This window comes from Lagenorhynchus albirostris, chromosome 2, assembly GCF_949774975.1.
Source record: "Lagenorhynchus albirostris chromosome 2, mLagAlb1.1, whole genome shotgun sequence".
NCBI classification, from domain to species: Eukaryota; Metazoa; Chordata; class Mammalia; order Artiodactyla; family Delphinidae; genus Lagenorhynchus; species Lagenorhynchus albirostris.
The window spans coordinates 58119476-58133785 of NC_083096.1; the positions used below are offsets into that span (position 1 = coordinate 58119476).

General features: G+C 36.6%; 1 protein-coding gene across 1 annotated transcript in view; it reads right to left on the reverse strand.

The window, feature by feature from the left end:
• The window catches only part of MROH9 (maestro heat like repeat family member 9), a 97628-nt gene that overhangs the window by 76307 nt on the left and 7011 nt on the right, over positions 1-14310 (reverse strand). The window lies entirely within an intron of this gene.

Genomic DNA, 14310 nt, shown 5'->3' on the forward strand with positions numbered 1-14310 from the left:
TAAACCAGCCCAAACAGATGAGAGAGTCAGACAAACTTCCTGATTGGGGATCTGAATTAAAAAATGGCATCTCCCCACTAGGGATAAGCATCCTGCCATGACCTTCCTGGGAGTCACCACACTGATCATTGTCTAACACCTCTTCTCTGGGCTGTGCTCAGGCTGAGTGGTTCAGAGGACTTATTCTCCTTTCTCTAAAATATTTATATTCATACCTAGCATTGATTCCTAACAATGCCAAACATGATTTTACTTAATCTTGAGAGAATAATTCTTTGCTATGTTATTTATTAACATACTGCACATTATTATTACTTAGAGAGCATGGAATCTTCTATATGGTAGACAACTCTCACTGTAACATGGAAGAATAATGGTGATTGGTCTATTTTGGAAAGACATTTTTGTCCTTGTCACCACTTCCATTTAATTTGGCCAGAAATCTACTAGTTGTGTTTCTCTGGGCAGTGACTAACTGAACATTTTGTTGATATAAGCAATGATCCTTTGACAGTATTGTTTCAATGGGAACTTTTCTTATACAATATGTTCTAACTGGGCTTGAGTCCTTAGAAATTAATTTGTAACACTTTAAATTTAAAGCACTGATTCTCAACATTGGCAGTACATTAAGGGGTTAAAAAATATTGATTTTGATTCCTGGGCCACACCTCCAGAGATATGGATTTAATAGGTCTGTATTCAAGACCAGGCGTCAACATTAAAAAAAAAAGCCTTCCAGAAAATTTTGATGTACAGCCAGAATTGAGAAGCCATTTTTAAGCCTGTAGCTTGCTTGTACAGTAATAATCGTCATTACGTTGATCTCTAATAACATGGACCTCTGCTTCCCCTCTGTTAGCTAGGATCTCTCTTTTCCAAATTTGTTACCACAAATCCATCACCAGTTTATTGTTCTGCCCATATTACTTTAGCGTCACATCTTTTGTTGATTCACTGATTTACAGCAATATCCCTTCCTTGTTATAAGCATGCTTTCACCTGTGCCATATATACTGCTAATGTTTATCTAATTCCAAAAGCCAGTGCACACATTGATAAGCAGTAAGGGTTGTCTAACATGTACAGATTGATTCTCCAGTGGTGTCGGTATAGGGAGTTATAGGATTTAGCCAGGAATTTCACCTGCTTTTCCCAATTAGGCTTTTTGTTATTGTTTCAAATATATAACATGCTCACCAGTGTTCCCGGAAATTCTTCAGTGCCTCCTCTGGGGAGATGTGATTATCATTCTGGCTTTAACTTCTATTATATGGATAAGTTCTCTTTTATATCATTTTCAATGACTCCTTAATCACTCTGGGTCTTCACTGGAAACCCACAGTAACTGATAAAACCGTCACAATCCTGGGACTTCCCTGGTGGCGCAGTGGTTAAGTATCTGCCTACCAATGCAGGGGACACAGGTTTGAGCCCTCATCCAGGAAGATCCCACATGCCTCAGAGCAACTAAGCCGTGCGTCACAACTACTGAGCCTGCACTCTAGAGCCCACGAGCCACAGCTACTGAGCCCGCGTGCCACAACTACTGAAGCCCGTGCGCCTGGAGCCTGTGCTCCACAACGAGAAGCCACTGCAATGAGAAGCCTGCGCACCGCAACGAAGAGTAGCCCCCACTCACCACAACTAGAGAAAGCCCGTGCACAGCCATGAAGACCCAAAGCAGCCAAAAATAAATAAATTAATTAATTAAAAAAAATGCTCACAATCCTGGAAATCTGTACTTTGTAATATATTTCATAACACTGGATTCTAGGGCCAGTCTGGTGGGCCTTAAGCTTCCATATTTATTATTTTGGCTTTGTTCTCTAAACTATCCATGTGCTTTTTATATATATCTTATATCATTGACATTTTGTGTTCAATATCGCTTGTCATTCTTGGCCAGAAGAATTGGAGTTGTGCCAACTTGACTAGTTTCTTAAATCTCAGATGTTTCAAATCACATATGGATAATGTGTGTTTTCTTATGCCACCTTAGCCAGGGAGAAAATGGTATTATCATAATAATCATTATTCTGAGGGAATTTGAATTCCCTCTGGTAATTCCCAAACTATCCTGGGAATGTTCAAAGGGAGCCATGGACTTGATCTTCTAGAATACTATGTGAGTCTGAACTTTTCCCTTAATCTTAGCTCACTAGAATGTCTCCTTTCTCTGATAATAGCAAAATGTCAAAAGTTCAGAGAGATGGGGCATCTGAATTGAGGGCATGAATATCCAATGCCCTTACCTCTTAGGCTTTCTGTCTTGTGCTGGTGCCTTACTGAAGGTAGTGATTGCTGTTGCTGATGCTCTTGTGTCCCTACCAACACTGCCAAGGCCAGATACCGAGATAGGTGAAGGCTACACCCAGAATAAATTCACTGCCTACTCCCAGATCCAGTTAAATTATTTTCTACTACTGCAAAAAGAACCAGAACCAGTGTAACTACACTGTGCACTCTCAGTATTGTAGTTCTTAACAGATTTTACTTGTTCTTATATTCATTCCTTGCTTGACTTAAACTCTGGGGAAGATTGATGGGACAAATCCCTGAAAGAAAGTTACTGTGCTGTTATATTATGTAGAATTGCCCTACTCCTTTTTTTTTTCTAATTAATCATTCTCTTTAAACTAGTTTTGTGCCTCCACTGTCTTTTCTTAGAAAGTTCTTTTCCAGGGAGATGTGGGGCCCTCATCTCTGCACACTACTGGAAGGCCTACTTCACCAAATCTCCAGACATTTTAGGTTCTTAGCATCAACATATCTTGGCTCATGAGGGTACCCCAAATACACACTTCCCTCATCAAAAATCCTTTGCCATCCTTACAAATCTCCCCTCAACCAAGAATCTTGTTATGGAAAGATGAAGAACTAAATATAATATCTCTGCAAGATTGAATCCCCAGGATACAAACATTTTCAGTTGATCATCAGATAGTTGTTTAGTGTCTACTGTGTACTAGGTGCTGTGTTAAGCAGTGGGGTTAGAACAGGGGCAAGACAGATAATTTCTGCCAGTAATCTCATGGGAAAGCAAACTTGAAACACAGGAAATCAGTAAGTATTCAACAAAAGAGGATTTATAGGGATGATTAAGGGAAGCTAAACTAGCAGAGGGTATCAAGGAAAATTTGTTTTCTGAAGAAGTTTCAAGCTCAAACTTAGAGATTATGGGGGTGAGGAGAGCAGAGGAAGAGTTTTTCAGAGAAACACTACGGGTTAAGGACTTGACTTGAGAAAGGGTTTGTTGCATTACAGACACCGTTCTCAACCCTCACTGAGCCTTAAAATCATTTGGATCCCTTCCAAAAATACAAATGCCTAGACTTCACCCCACACAAGTGAATCAAAATATCTGAAGGTGTGGCCCTAGCAACAGTATTTTTTAAAAAAATCTCCACACATAATCCTAATATGAAGCCAGGATTGAGAACCATTATATCAGAGGACATGAAAGGAAACCACATGGATGGTGCAAAGAGAGTAAGGACAGTGGAAAATCATGGGGCCAGAAAGGTTGAATCACAGCTGGTCCTTTTGTGAGTAATAAAGATTACTACTCATCTCTAAGGACCATGGGAGGCATTTAATAGAAGGAGGGACAAGATCACAGGGCTGCTTTGTAGAGATTTGATTGAATATGATAAAATTGTTGCCAAGAGAATGTTACCGAGGTGAGAGATTGTAACAGAGTAGGATTAGAATACTGGCAGTGGAAAAAGAGAGATAAGTAGTGACTGGTAGCAATATCAAATGCTGCTTAAAGGTCACACAAGAAAAAGAAAATTATTATTTGGATTTGAGACATGAAAGCCACTAGGGACCTAGATGGGAGTAGCTCAGTAGAGGATTTCTGTAGATGCTCAGTCTGGCAGGTCATCATGCTGACCAATCAGCTCAGGTCTCACATTCGGATGTGAGGTCCTCAGTTATCTGCAGACACAAATGAACAAAGAGAAAGACTACTAGCCAAAGCTTACTTTTCCTTTTTACATGACCAAAGTCAACAAGTGAGACTGTCAAAAAAAAGTGAGATTGTATAATTGAGGCAAAACCATTTGTTTCCATTTTAGAACCATGTGTGCTGGGTACAATACTTGTCATTTTACTGATTCTGGTGTGACATATTAATACTCATTGAAACTTGATATTCTATGCCTAGAGACCTATACCTTTCTCCTTATCAGTTTTCTCTGCTGGATTTCTGCCCCTTGTGCTTTCTTTGATTTCTCTACCCCAAACAGAGAAGCGAGCGCTTCTGTTGAGCTGCATTATTATTGATGGCCACTAGAGTATACTCTCTTGAGATAACTCAAAATTTATAGCATGACAGTAAAAGCAGAGAACCTCTACAAACACAGAGACCCAAATATCTCTCACTTCCTTAATGGGGAAGTTTTCCACTTTTTTTTCATTGGGAACAGCAAAGAGAGGAACTTTTTTAAAGCTTAGGTATACATGGACATCATAACCAGGTAATATGTCCAATATCACTGCCTAGTAATATCAACCTAGTAGTGTATTGTTGTTTTTTTATTTTATTTTTAAATTGAAGTAAAGTTGATTTACAGTGTTGTGCCAATCTGCTGTACAAAAAAGTGACTCAGTTGTACACATATAGACATTCTTTTTTTTAATATTCTTTTCCATTTATGGTTTATCACAGGGTATTGAATATAGTTCCCTGTGCTATATAGTAGTATCTTGTTGTTTATCCATCCTATATACAATAGTTTACATCTGCTAATCCCAGGCTCCCAGTGCTTCCCTTCTCCACCCTCCCTCCCCTATGGCAACCTTGTGGAATCTAGAGTGTTGTTTTAAGTCCAAGTCTCAATGTGACTTCATTCAAAAACTTGTTGGTGACTGCCTACTTTGGAGCCTTATATTCATAAATACCCATTTCAATATCTGATAGAATTCTGCTGATAAAACTTACTGGTTTCTTTCCCTCTCATCTTTTTAATATAATTGTATAAACCCTCAGAACTAGTAATACATGGCATTATTAGTATGTAAATATAATTTTAAAAACCCTGAGCAGAATAAGTGATGAAAATCATCATGTTCACATCAACTTCAGTGGTCCAAGAGGATGAGGATTCCTAGTTACTCTCTTCCTTTTCCAAGCCTACTTAAAACTCATTTCTCTAATATATCCCTAGTTTAGACCTGGATTAGACCTCTGAGTTAGGTCATAATGGATTATTGTAATAACATAAACATTCTTCACAACTCTTCTATGATATCCATTGAAGCCCAAAATTTTTATTCCTAATAATAAGGTTTAGCCAGCTGGTGATACAGACATTGTTTCCTAATCCCCACATTTTAGAAAGGCCTATAGAACAGGCCCTTATTTTGGAACAATTTCAAGTCAGCTTTACCCAGTCCATCTAGGACTTTAATTTGCCATCTCTTATGCCTTTTATTATCCACTTTGACAATATTAATGTTATCTAGGGACACTAATAATTCTGGATAGGTCATATTAACAAACTGCTTCTCTATTCAGTATCGAAAGGTTCCCCTTTAAATGAATAGATCTCTAATGGGCAGAAAAAGTCTTTATTTTTATCCTCATTAGTCAGTGTTATCTGGTTGTTGGAAGTGATAACACTGACTTAGTAAGTCTAACCCACGGAGAACCACAAACATTTCAGTAGGTAGTCTAGTGACCCTTGAAGGCAAAATAGAGAGTATTAGCTCAGTGATTATGTTAATATGCACACATTAAAAAAACTTCCACATTTCTTTTTACTATTACTATTGGGTAGACATTTAACAAAGCAGTTAGAATGAACCACAAAGGTACCTTTTAATTATATGAATACCTAAGGCATTAATCTCTCCTCAAACCATCCTTCTAGAGCATTATTTAAACTGTCTTGTCAGTGAACATTCTGATGTGCCAGATCACTAATACACACACAACAATCCATCCACAAGGAGAAACTCTTTGGTTCTGTCCTGAGTTGATTCTTCAGTATGTTTTCATGTGTCTCAGATCAAAGCCATGAGATTTTGGGATTTCTTAAAATGTCACAATACAATGTCTAACTAATAGTAATCTCAGAAGGAAAGAATGAAGAAAACACAAGGAAGAAAATTTTCCAATAAATAACGCAAGATCTTCTCAAAGATAAATGGCTGGAATTTTTAGACTGAAACATGAGTAAGTGCTTAACATATTTGAATAAAAAATACACCTAAAACTATTTTTATGAAATTTCAGTCTAGCCAAGATGAAGAAAAATCTTAAAGGCTTCCAGAAAGAGAAAACAGGTGACAAAAGCTAGAGAATCAGATCATGATCAGATTCTTCATTGGTTATACTGGATACCAGAAAAAATGTAAGTTATGCCTCAGATTTTATTTTTTAGAGAGAATGATCTGCAACCTAGGGAAATGGCTGGAATCATAATTGATGATAGCTGTTCTTATGGTGGTATTTTAAAAAACTCATCTATATTGCATCATTTAAAAAAATGGAAACATAGCACTTTTGTAAAACTAAAAAAGCATTTAAAATTGATCATATATCCACTTCAGAAACAGAAAATCTCTAAGTTCCCAGAGACAGAAATTGTGCAGGTCACATTCTGCTGCAATAATGGTATGAGATTATGTGTTAAAAATAAAAGAATGGAATAATGGATATCTATATGCAAAAAGATGAATTCATATTTCTACCTCACACCTACACAAAAATCACTCAAAATAGATAATAGATCTAAATCTAAAAGCTAAAACTATAAATCCTTTAGAAGAAAACATAGGAAAAAATCTTTGTCACTTTTGGTTTGGGCAAAATTTCCTTAGATATAGTCCCCAAAGCACAGTCAAAAGAAAATAAAGATAAATTGGACTTGATCAATACTAAAACTTTTTGCTCTTCAAAAGACACAATTAAGGAAAGGAAAAAAAAATCAATGTACTGGGAGAAAATATTTGCAAATCATATATTCTACACTCAATAACTGTAAATCTATAAAATACACCTAGATAAATGATTAAGAAATATTTAAGGTATACATGAAGAAAAAACTTTACTGAAGATTCAAGTGAGAGAAAAAAACATGTTCCTGATGACAAGACAATAATTTAAATAAATTCTCCATAAAATAATCTATAAATTTATACAATTCTAATCAAATGCCAAAAGAAATTCTGGGAGAAATTTCACAAGCACAGTCCGAAATTCTTCTGAAAGTGTAAATGAGTAAAATTAGCCAATACATTTTTTTCTTTTCATTTTGAATTTTATTTTATTTTTACACAGCAGGTTCTTACTAGTTATCTGTTTTATACATATTAGTGTATATATGTCAATCCCAATCTCCCAATTCATATGTTTGTTCTCTACATCTGTGTCTCTATTTCTGCCTTGCAAACCGGTTCATCTGTACCATTTTTCTAGATTCCTAGATTTCTAGATTAACGCATTAACATATGCGTTAATATACAATATTTGTTTTTCTTTTTCTGACTTCACACTGTATGACAGTCTCTAGGTCCATCCACATCTCTACAAATGACCCAATTTCGTTCCTTTTTATGGCTAATATTCCATTGTATATATGCACCACATCTTCTTTATCCAGTCATCTGTTGATGGGCATTTAGGTTGCTTCCATGACCTTAGCCAAGACATTTTTGAAAAAGAGGAATAACTGTATAGATTCACCAAATTAGATGCAGAAAGAGTTTGTGTTATATAGCCAAGCTATCTATAATAGTTTAAAAGTGTGACAGTTTCTTTATTGCTGTGATTTGGTAAGATAACATTGACTATTCTGGCTGAAACCAAAAGATTCTGCTGAAGCTGCTGCTGCCACCTGTCAAAGGCATTGATAATATTGCTAGTGCTTGCTGATGGAGTCCCATGACTGCTGATACCCATTATCAAGTTAACTGGCTTATTTCACTTAGCATAATACCCTCCAGGTCTATCAATGTTGTTGCAAATGGCAAGATTTCATTCTTTTTTAGGACTAATATTCCATTGTATATATGTACCACATATTCTTTATCCATTTATTTGTGAGTGGACAATTAGGTTGCTCACATATCTTGACTACTGTAAAAATGCTGCAATAAACATGAGGGACATATATATTTTCAAATTAGTGTTTTTGTTTTCTTCAAATAAATACAAAGGATTTGAGTTGCTGGGTCGTACTAATATAATATTGTAATTCAACTATATTTCAATTTAAAAAGATAGAGAAAACTAGGATTGCACAAAAGATGCTCTCACTTCATAGCAAAAGCCACAGGTGACCTCATTCCCTCTCACCATTTTAGCCACTCATTGTTTCTCTCTTTTTTACAGCAGCCCCATCTTTCTGGGACTCAGAAGCTGGGGCTGTGCTATTGCGAGATTCTTCCCCCTCTTCTACCAGCCTATTGTCCTTGAATCACACTATGTACCTTGATAATATCTTCACACAAGATATGTTCTTCCCTTGCAGGCTCTTCCTTCCTGGTAGTTCTGTCTCATCTGGAGTGGTCCAGACATGCCCGAATTCTAGAGAATTCAATTTAGGCTCAAATTGTGACTTCTACACGAAACAAGTTTGCTTTTTGTCCCATGAACCATTTGACCATCTCCTTTCTGTTGACAACTATATGCAGCCTAAGTCTATGTCATTCTCTTGAATATAATTTGGTTTTTGGACTTGATCTTGTCCATAGCTAAGTGAAATATAAACCCTGATTCTGAAAAACAAATTAAGAACTGAAATTGTAGTGCAGTTTTAACCTTCTTAGGACCATATTCTTACTTTACAGGCTTAGCAGCTGTCTTACTGATTCCTGCTATGCCCCCAGAGATAAATTGGTGTCTAATAAACTTTTTTCTGTAGTATAAATGGCATAAATTAGCTCTTTATGTTTTCTAGATTTTCTGTTCACTTCATATTGTCAGTAAAACTCTTCATCACTCTATTGGCAATGACTGTGTTTAGACTACTCTATTTCTCTAACAGTGTATATATTTCACTAGGTCAAAACAAAGTATATTTATTGCTCACTGATGGCAAATCTCCACTTTGCAATCCCTACTAGGAACGAAACAAAATAAAACAAAAAAGAATTTCAAATTCACACAGTAAGATACTTTGCTCTCTATTAACTTACTTTATTAATTAAAATCCCTCTTCCCCAGAGAAATAAAAAGTGATTGGGGGTGGCTTAGAGGCAAAGACAAAAATCCAATGATATAAAATTAAAATAAAGATAAAATTGATGATTTGAGGATGAGGGACATTCACAGACATACATAGTAAACAGCACCTTTACAAGAGCAAGAGATGGATTTCAAATTTAGATACAAATGAATAGATTGATCCAGTGATGAAACTTAGATTATCTATAGAAACATCTTTTTGAATAAACTTTTAAAGCATTATACCCATTTTGTTTAAACATTTTAAAAAATAATGCACAGCTCTGGAACGAAAAACCACATTCACAGAAAGATAGACAAGATGAAAAGGCAGAGGGCTATGTACCAGATGAAGGAACAAGATAAAACACCAGAAAAACAACTAAATGAAGTGGAGCTAGGCAAACTTCCAGAAAAACAATTCAGAATAATGATAGTGAAGATGATCCAGGACCTCAGAAGAAGAATGGAGGCAAAGATCGAGAAGATGCAAGAAATATTTAACAAAGACCTAGAAGAATTAAAGAACAAACAAACAGAGATGAACAATATATTAACTGAAATGAAAACTACACTAGAAGGAATAAGTAGCAGAATAACTGAGACAGAAGAACGGATAACTCAACTGGAAGACAGAATGGTGGAATTCACTGCTGTGGAACAGAATAAAGAAAAAAGATGAAAAGAAATGAAGACAGGGGCTTCCCTGATGGAGCAGTGGTTGGGAGCCTGCCTGCTGATGCAGGGGACACGGGTTTGTGCCCCGGTCTGGGAGGATCTCACGTGCTGTGGAGCGGCTGGGCCCGTGAGCCATGGCCACTGAGCCTGGGCGTCCAGAGCCTGTGCTCTGCAATGGGAGAGGCTGTGACAGTGAGAGGCCCGCGTACCGCAAAAAAAAAAAAAAAAAAAAAAAAAAAAAATGAAGACAGCCCAAGAGACCTCTGGAACAACATTAAACACAACAACATTCACATTATAGGGTTCCCAGAAGCAGAAGAGAGAAAGAACCTGAGAAAATATTTGAGAGATTATAGTCGAAAAATTCCCTAACATGGGAAAGGAAATAGCCACCCAAGTCCAGGAAGTTCAGCGAGTCCCATACGGGATAAATCCAAGGATAAACATGCTAAGACACATAGTAATCAAATTGGTAAATATTAAAGACAAAGAAAAATTATTGAAATCAACAAGGGAAAAACAACAAATAACATACAAGGGAACTCCCATAAGGTTAACAGCTGATTTCTCAGCAGAAACTCTACAGGCCAGAAGGGAGTGGCATGATATACTTAAAGTGATGAAAGGGAAGAAACTACAACCAAGATTACCCTATCCAGCAAGGATCTCATTCAGATTCGATGGGGAAATCAAAAGCTTTACGGTCAAACAAAAGCTAAGAGAATTCAGCACCACCAAACCAGCTCTACAACAAATGCTAAAGGAACTTCTCTAAGTGGGAAACACAAGGGAAGAAAAGGACCTACAAAATCAAACCCAAAACAATTAAGAAAATGGTCAAAGGAACATACATATCAATAATTACCTGAAACGTGAATGTATTAAAAGCTCCAACCAAAAGACACAGGCTTGCTGAATGGATACAAAAACAAGACCCATATATATGCTGTCTTCAAGAGACCCACTTCAGACCTAGGGACACATACAGACTGAAAGTGAGGGGATGGAAAAAGATATTTCATGCAAATGGAAATCAAAAGAAAGCTGGAGTAGCAATATTCATATCAGACAAAATAGACTTTAAGGAATGTTATAAGAGACAAGGAAGGACACTACATAATTATCAAGGGATCAATCCAAGAAGAAGATATAACAATTATAAATATATATGCACCCAACATAGGAGCACCTCAATACATAAGGCAGCTGCTAACAGCTGTAAAAGAGGAAATCGACAGTAATACAATAATAGTGAGGGACATTAACACCTCACTTACACCAATGGAGAGATCATCCAAAATGAAAATAAATAAGGAAACAGAAGCTTTAAATGACACAATAGACCAGATAGATTTAATTGATATTTATAGGACATTCCATCTAAAAACAGCAGATTACACTTTCTTCTCAAGTGCGCACGGAGTATTCTCCAGGGTAGATCACATCTTGGGTCACAAATCAAGCCTCAGTAAATTTAAGAAAATTGAAATTATATCAAGCATCTTTTCTGACCACAACGCTATGAGATTAGAAATGAATTACAGGGGGAAAGATGTAAAAAATACAAACACGTGGAGGCTAAACACTACATTACTAAATAACCAAGAGATCACTGAAGAAATCAAGAGAAAATCAAAAAATACCTAGAGACAAATGACAATTGAAAAACGACAATCAAAAACCTATGGGATGCAGCAAAAGCAGTTCTAAGAGGGAAGTTTATAGCTATACAAGCCTACCTCAAGAAACAAGAAAAATCTCAAATAAATAATCTAACCTGACACCTAAAGGAATTAGAGAAAGAAGAACAAACAAAACCCAAAGTTGGCAGAAAGAAAGAAATCAAAAAGATCAGAGCAGAAATAAATGAAATAGAAACAAAGAAAACATTAGCAAAGATCAATAAAACTAAAAGCTGGTTCTTTGAGAAGATAAACTAAATTGATAAACCATTAGGCAGACTCATCAAGAAAAAGAGGGAGAGGACTCAAATCAAAATTACAAATGAAAAAGAAGAAGTTACAAAAGACACCGCAGAAATACAAAGCATCCTAAGAGACTACTACAAGCAACTCTATGCCAATAAAATGGACAACATGGAAAAATGGACAAATACTTAGAGAGGTATAAGCTTCCAAGACTGAACCTGGAAGAAATAGAAAATATGAACAGATCAATCACAAATAATGAAATTAAAACTGTGATTAAAAATCTTCCAACAGGGACTTCCCTGGTGGTGCAGTTGTTGGGAATCTGCCTGCCAGTGTAGGGGATGCCATTTCGAGTCCTGGTCCTGGAAGGCCCCACATGCCACAGAGCAACTGGGCCCGTGCACCACAACTGCTGAGCCTGTGCTCTAGAGTCCACAAGCTACAACTACTGAAGCCTGTGCACCTGGAGCCTGTGCAGCAAGGGGAGGCACCACAATGAGAGGCCCGTTAACCACAACGAAGTGTAGACCCCGCTCACCACAACTACAGGAAGCCCACGCGCAGCGGCAAAGACCCATTGCAGCCAAAAATAAATAAATAAATTTATTTAAAAAAAAAAATCTTCCAACAAACAAAAGTCCAGGACCAGATGGTTTCACAGGTGAATTCTGTCAAACATTTAGAGAAGAGCTAACACCCATCCTTCTCAAACTCTTCCAAAAAATTGCAAAGGAAGGAACACTCCCAAACTCATTCTATGAGGCCACCATCACCCTGATACCAAAACCAGACAAAGATACTACAAAAAAAAGAAAATCACAGACCAATATCACTGATGAATATAGATGCAAAAATCCTCCACAAAATACTAGCAAACAGAATCCAACAACACATGAAAAGGATCTTACACCATGATCAAGTGGGATTTGTCCCAGGGATACAAGGATTCTTCAATATATGCAAATCAATCAATGTGATACACAGTATTAACAAATTGAAGAATAAAAACCATATGATCATCTCAATAGATGCAGAAAAAGCTTTTGACAAAATTCAACACACATTTAGGATAAACACTCTCCAGAAAGTGGGCATAGAGGGGACCTACCTCAACATAATAAAGCCCATATACGGCAAACCCACAGCAAACATCATTCTCAATGGTGAAAAACTGAAAGCATTTCCTCTAAGATCAGGAACAAGACAAGGATGTCCACTTTCACCACTATTATTCAACATAGTTTTGGAAGTCCTAGCCTTGGCAATCAGAGAAGAAAAAGAAATAAAAGGAATACAAATTGGAAAAGAAGAAGTAAAACTGTCACTGTTTGCAGATGACATGATACTATACATAGAGAATCCTAAATATGCCACCAGAAAACTACTAGAGCTAATCAATGAATTTGGTAAAGTTGCAGGATACAAAATTAATGCACAGAAATCTCTTGCATCCCTATACACTGATGCTGAAAAATCTGCAAGAGAAATTAAGGAAACACTCCCATTTACCATTACAACAAAAAGAATAAAATACCTAGGAATAAACCTACCTAGGGAGACAAAAGACCTGTATGCAGAAAACTATAAGACACTGATGAAAGAAATTAAAGATGATGTGAAGAGATAGATATACCATGTTCTTGGATTGGAAGAATCAATATTGTGAAAATGACTATATTACCCAAAGCAATCTACAGATTCAATGCAACCCCTATCATATTACCAATGGCACTTTTTACAGAACTATAACAAAAATATCTTAAAATTTGTATGGAGACACAAAAGACCCCGAATAGCCAAAGCAGTCTTGAGGGAAAAAACGGAGGTGGAGGAATCAGACTCCCTGACTTCAGACTATACTACAAAGCTACAGTAATCAAGACAATATGGTACTGGCACAAAAACAGAAACATAGATCAATGGAACAAGATAGAAAGCCCAGAGATAAACCCACGTACTCATGGTCATCTAGTCTATGACAAAGGAGGTAAGAATATACAATGGAGAAAAGACAGTCTCTTCAATAAGTGGTGCTGGGAAAACTGGACAGCTACATTTAAAAGAATGAAATTAGAACAATTCCTAACACCATACACAAAAATAAACTCAAAATGGATTAGACACCTAAATGTAAGACCAGACACTATAAAACTCTTAGAGGAAAACATAGGAAGAACACTGTTTGACATAAAGCACAGCAAGATCTTTTTTGATCCACCTCCTAGAGTAATGGACATAAAACCAAAAATAAACAAATGGGACCTAATGAAACCTAAAAGCTTCTGCACAGCAAAGGAAACCATAAACAAGACGAAAAGACAACCCTCAGAATGGGAGAAAATATTTGCAAACGAATCAACGGATTAATTAAATTAATTACATCAAGGATTAATCTCCAAAATATATAACCAGCTCATGGAGCTCAATATTAAAAGAACAAACAACCCACTCCAAAAGTGGGCAGAAGACCTAAATAGATATTTCTCCAAAGACATACAGACGGCCAAGAAGCACATGAAAAGC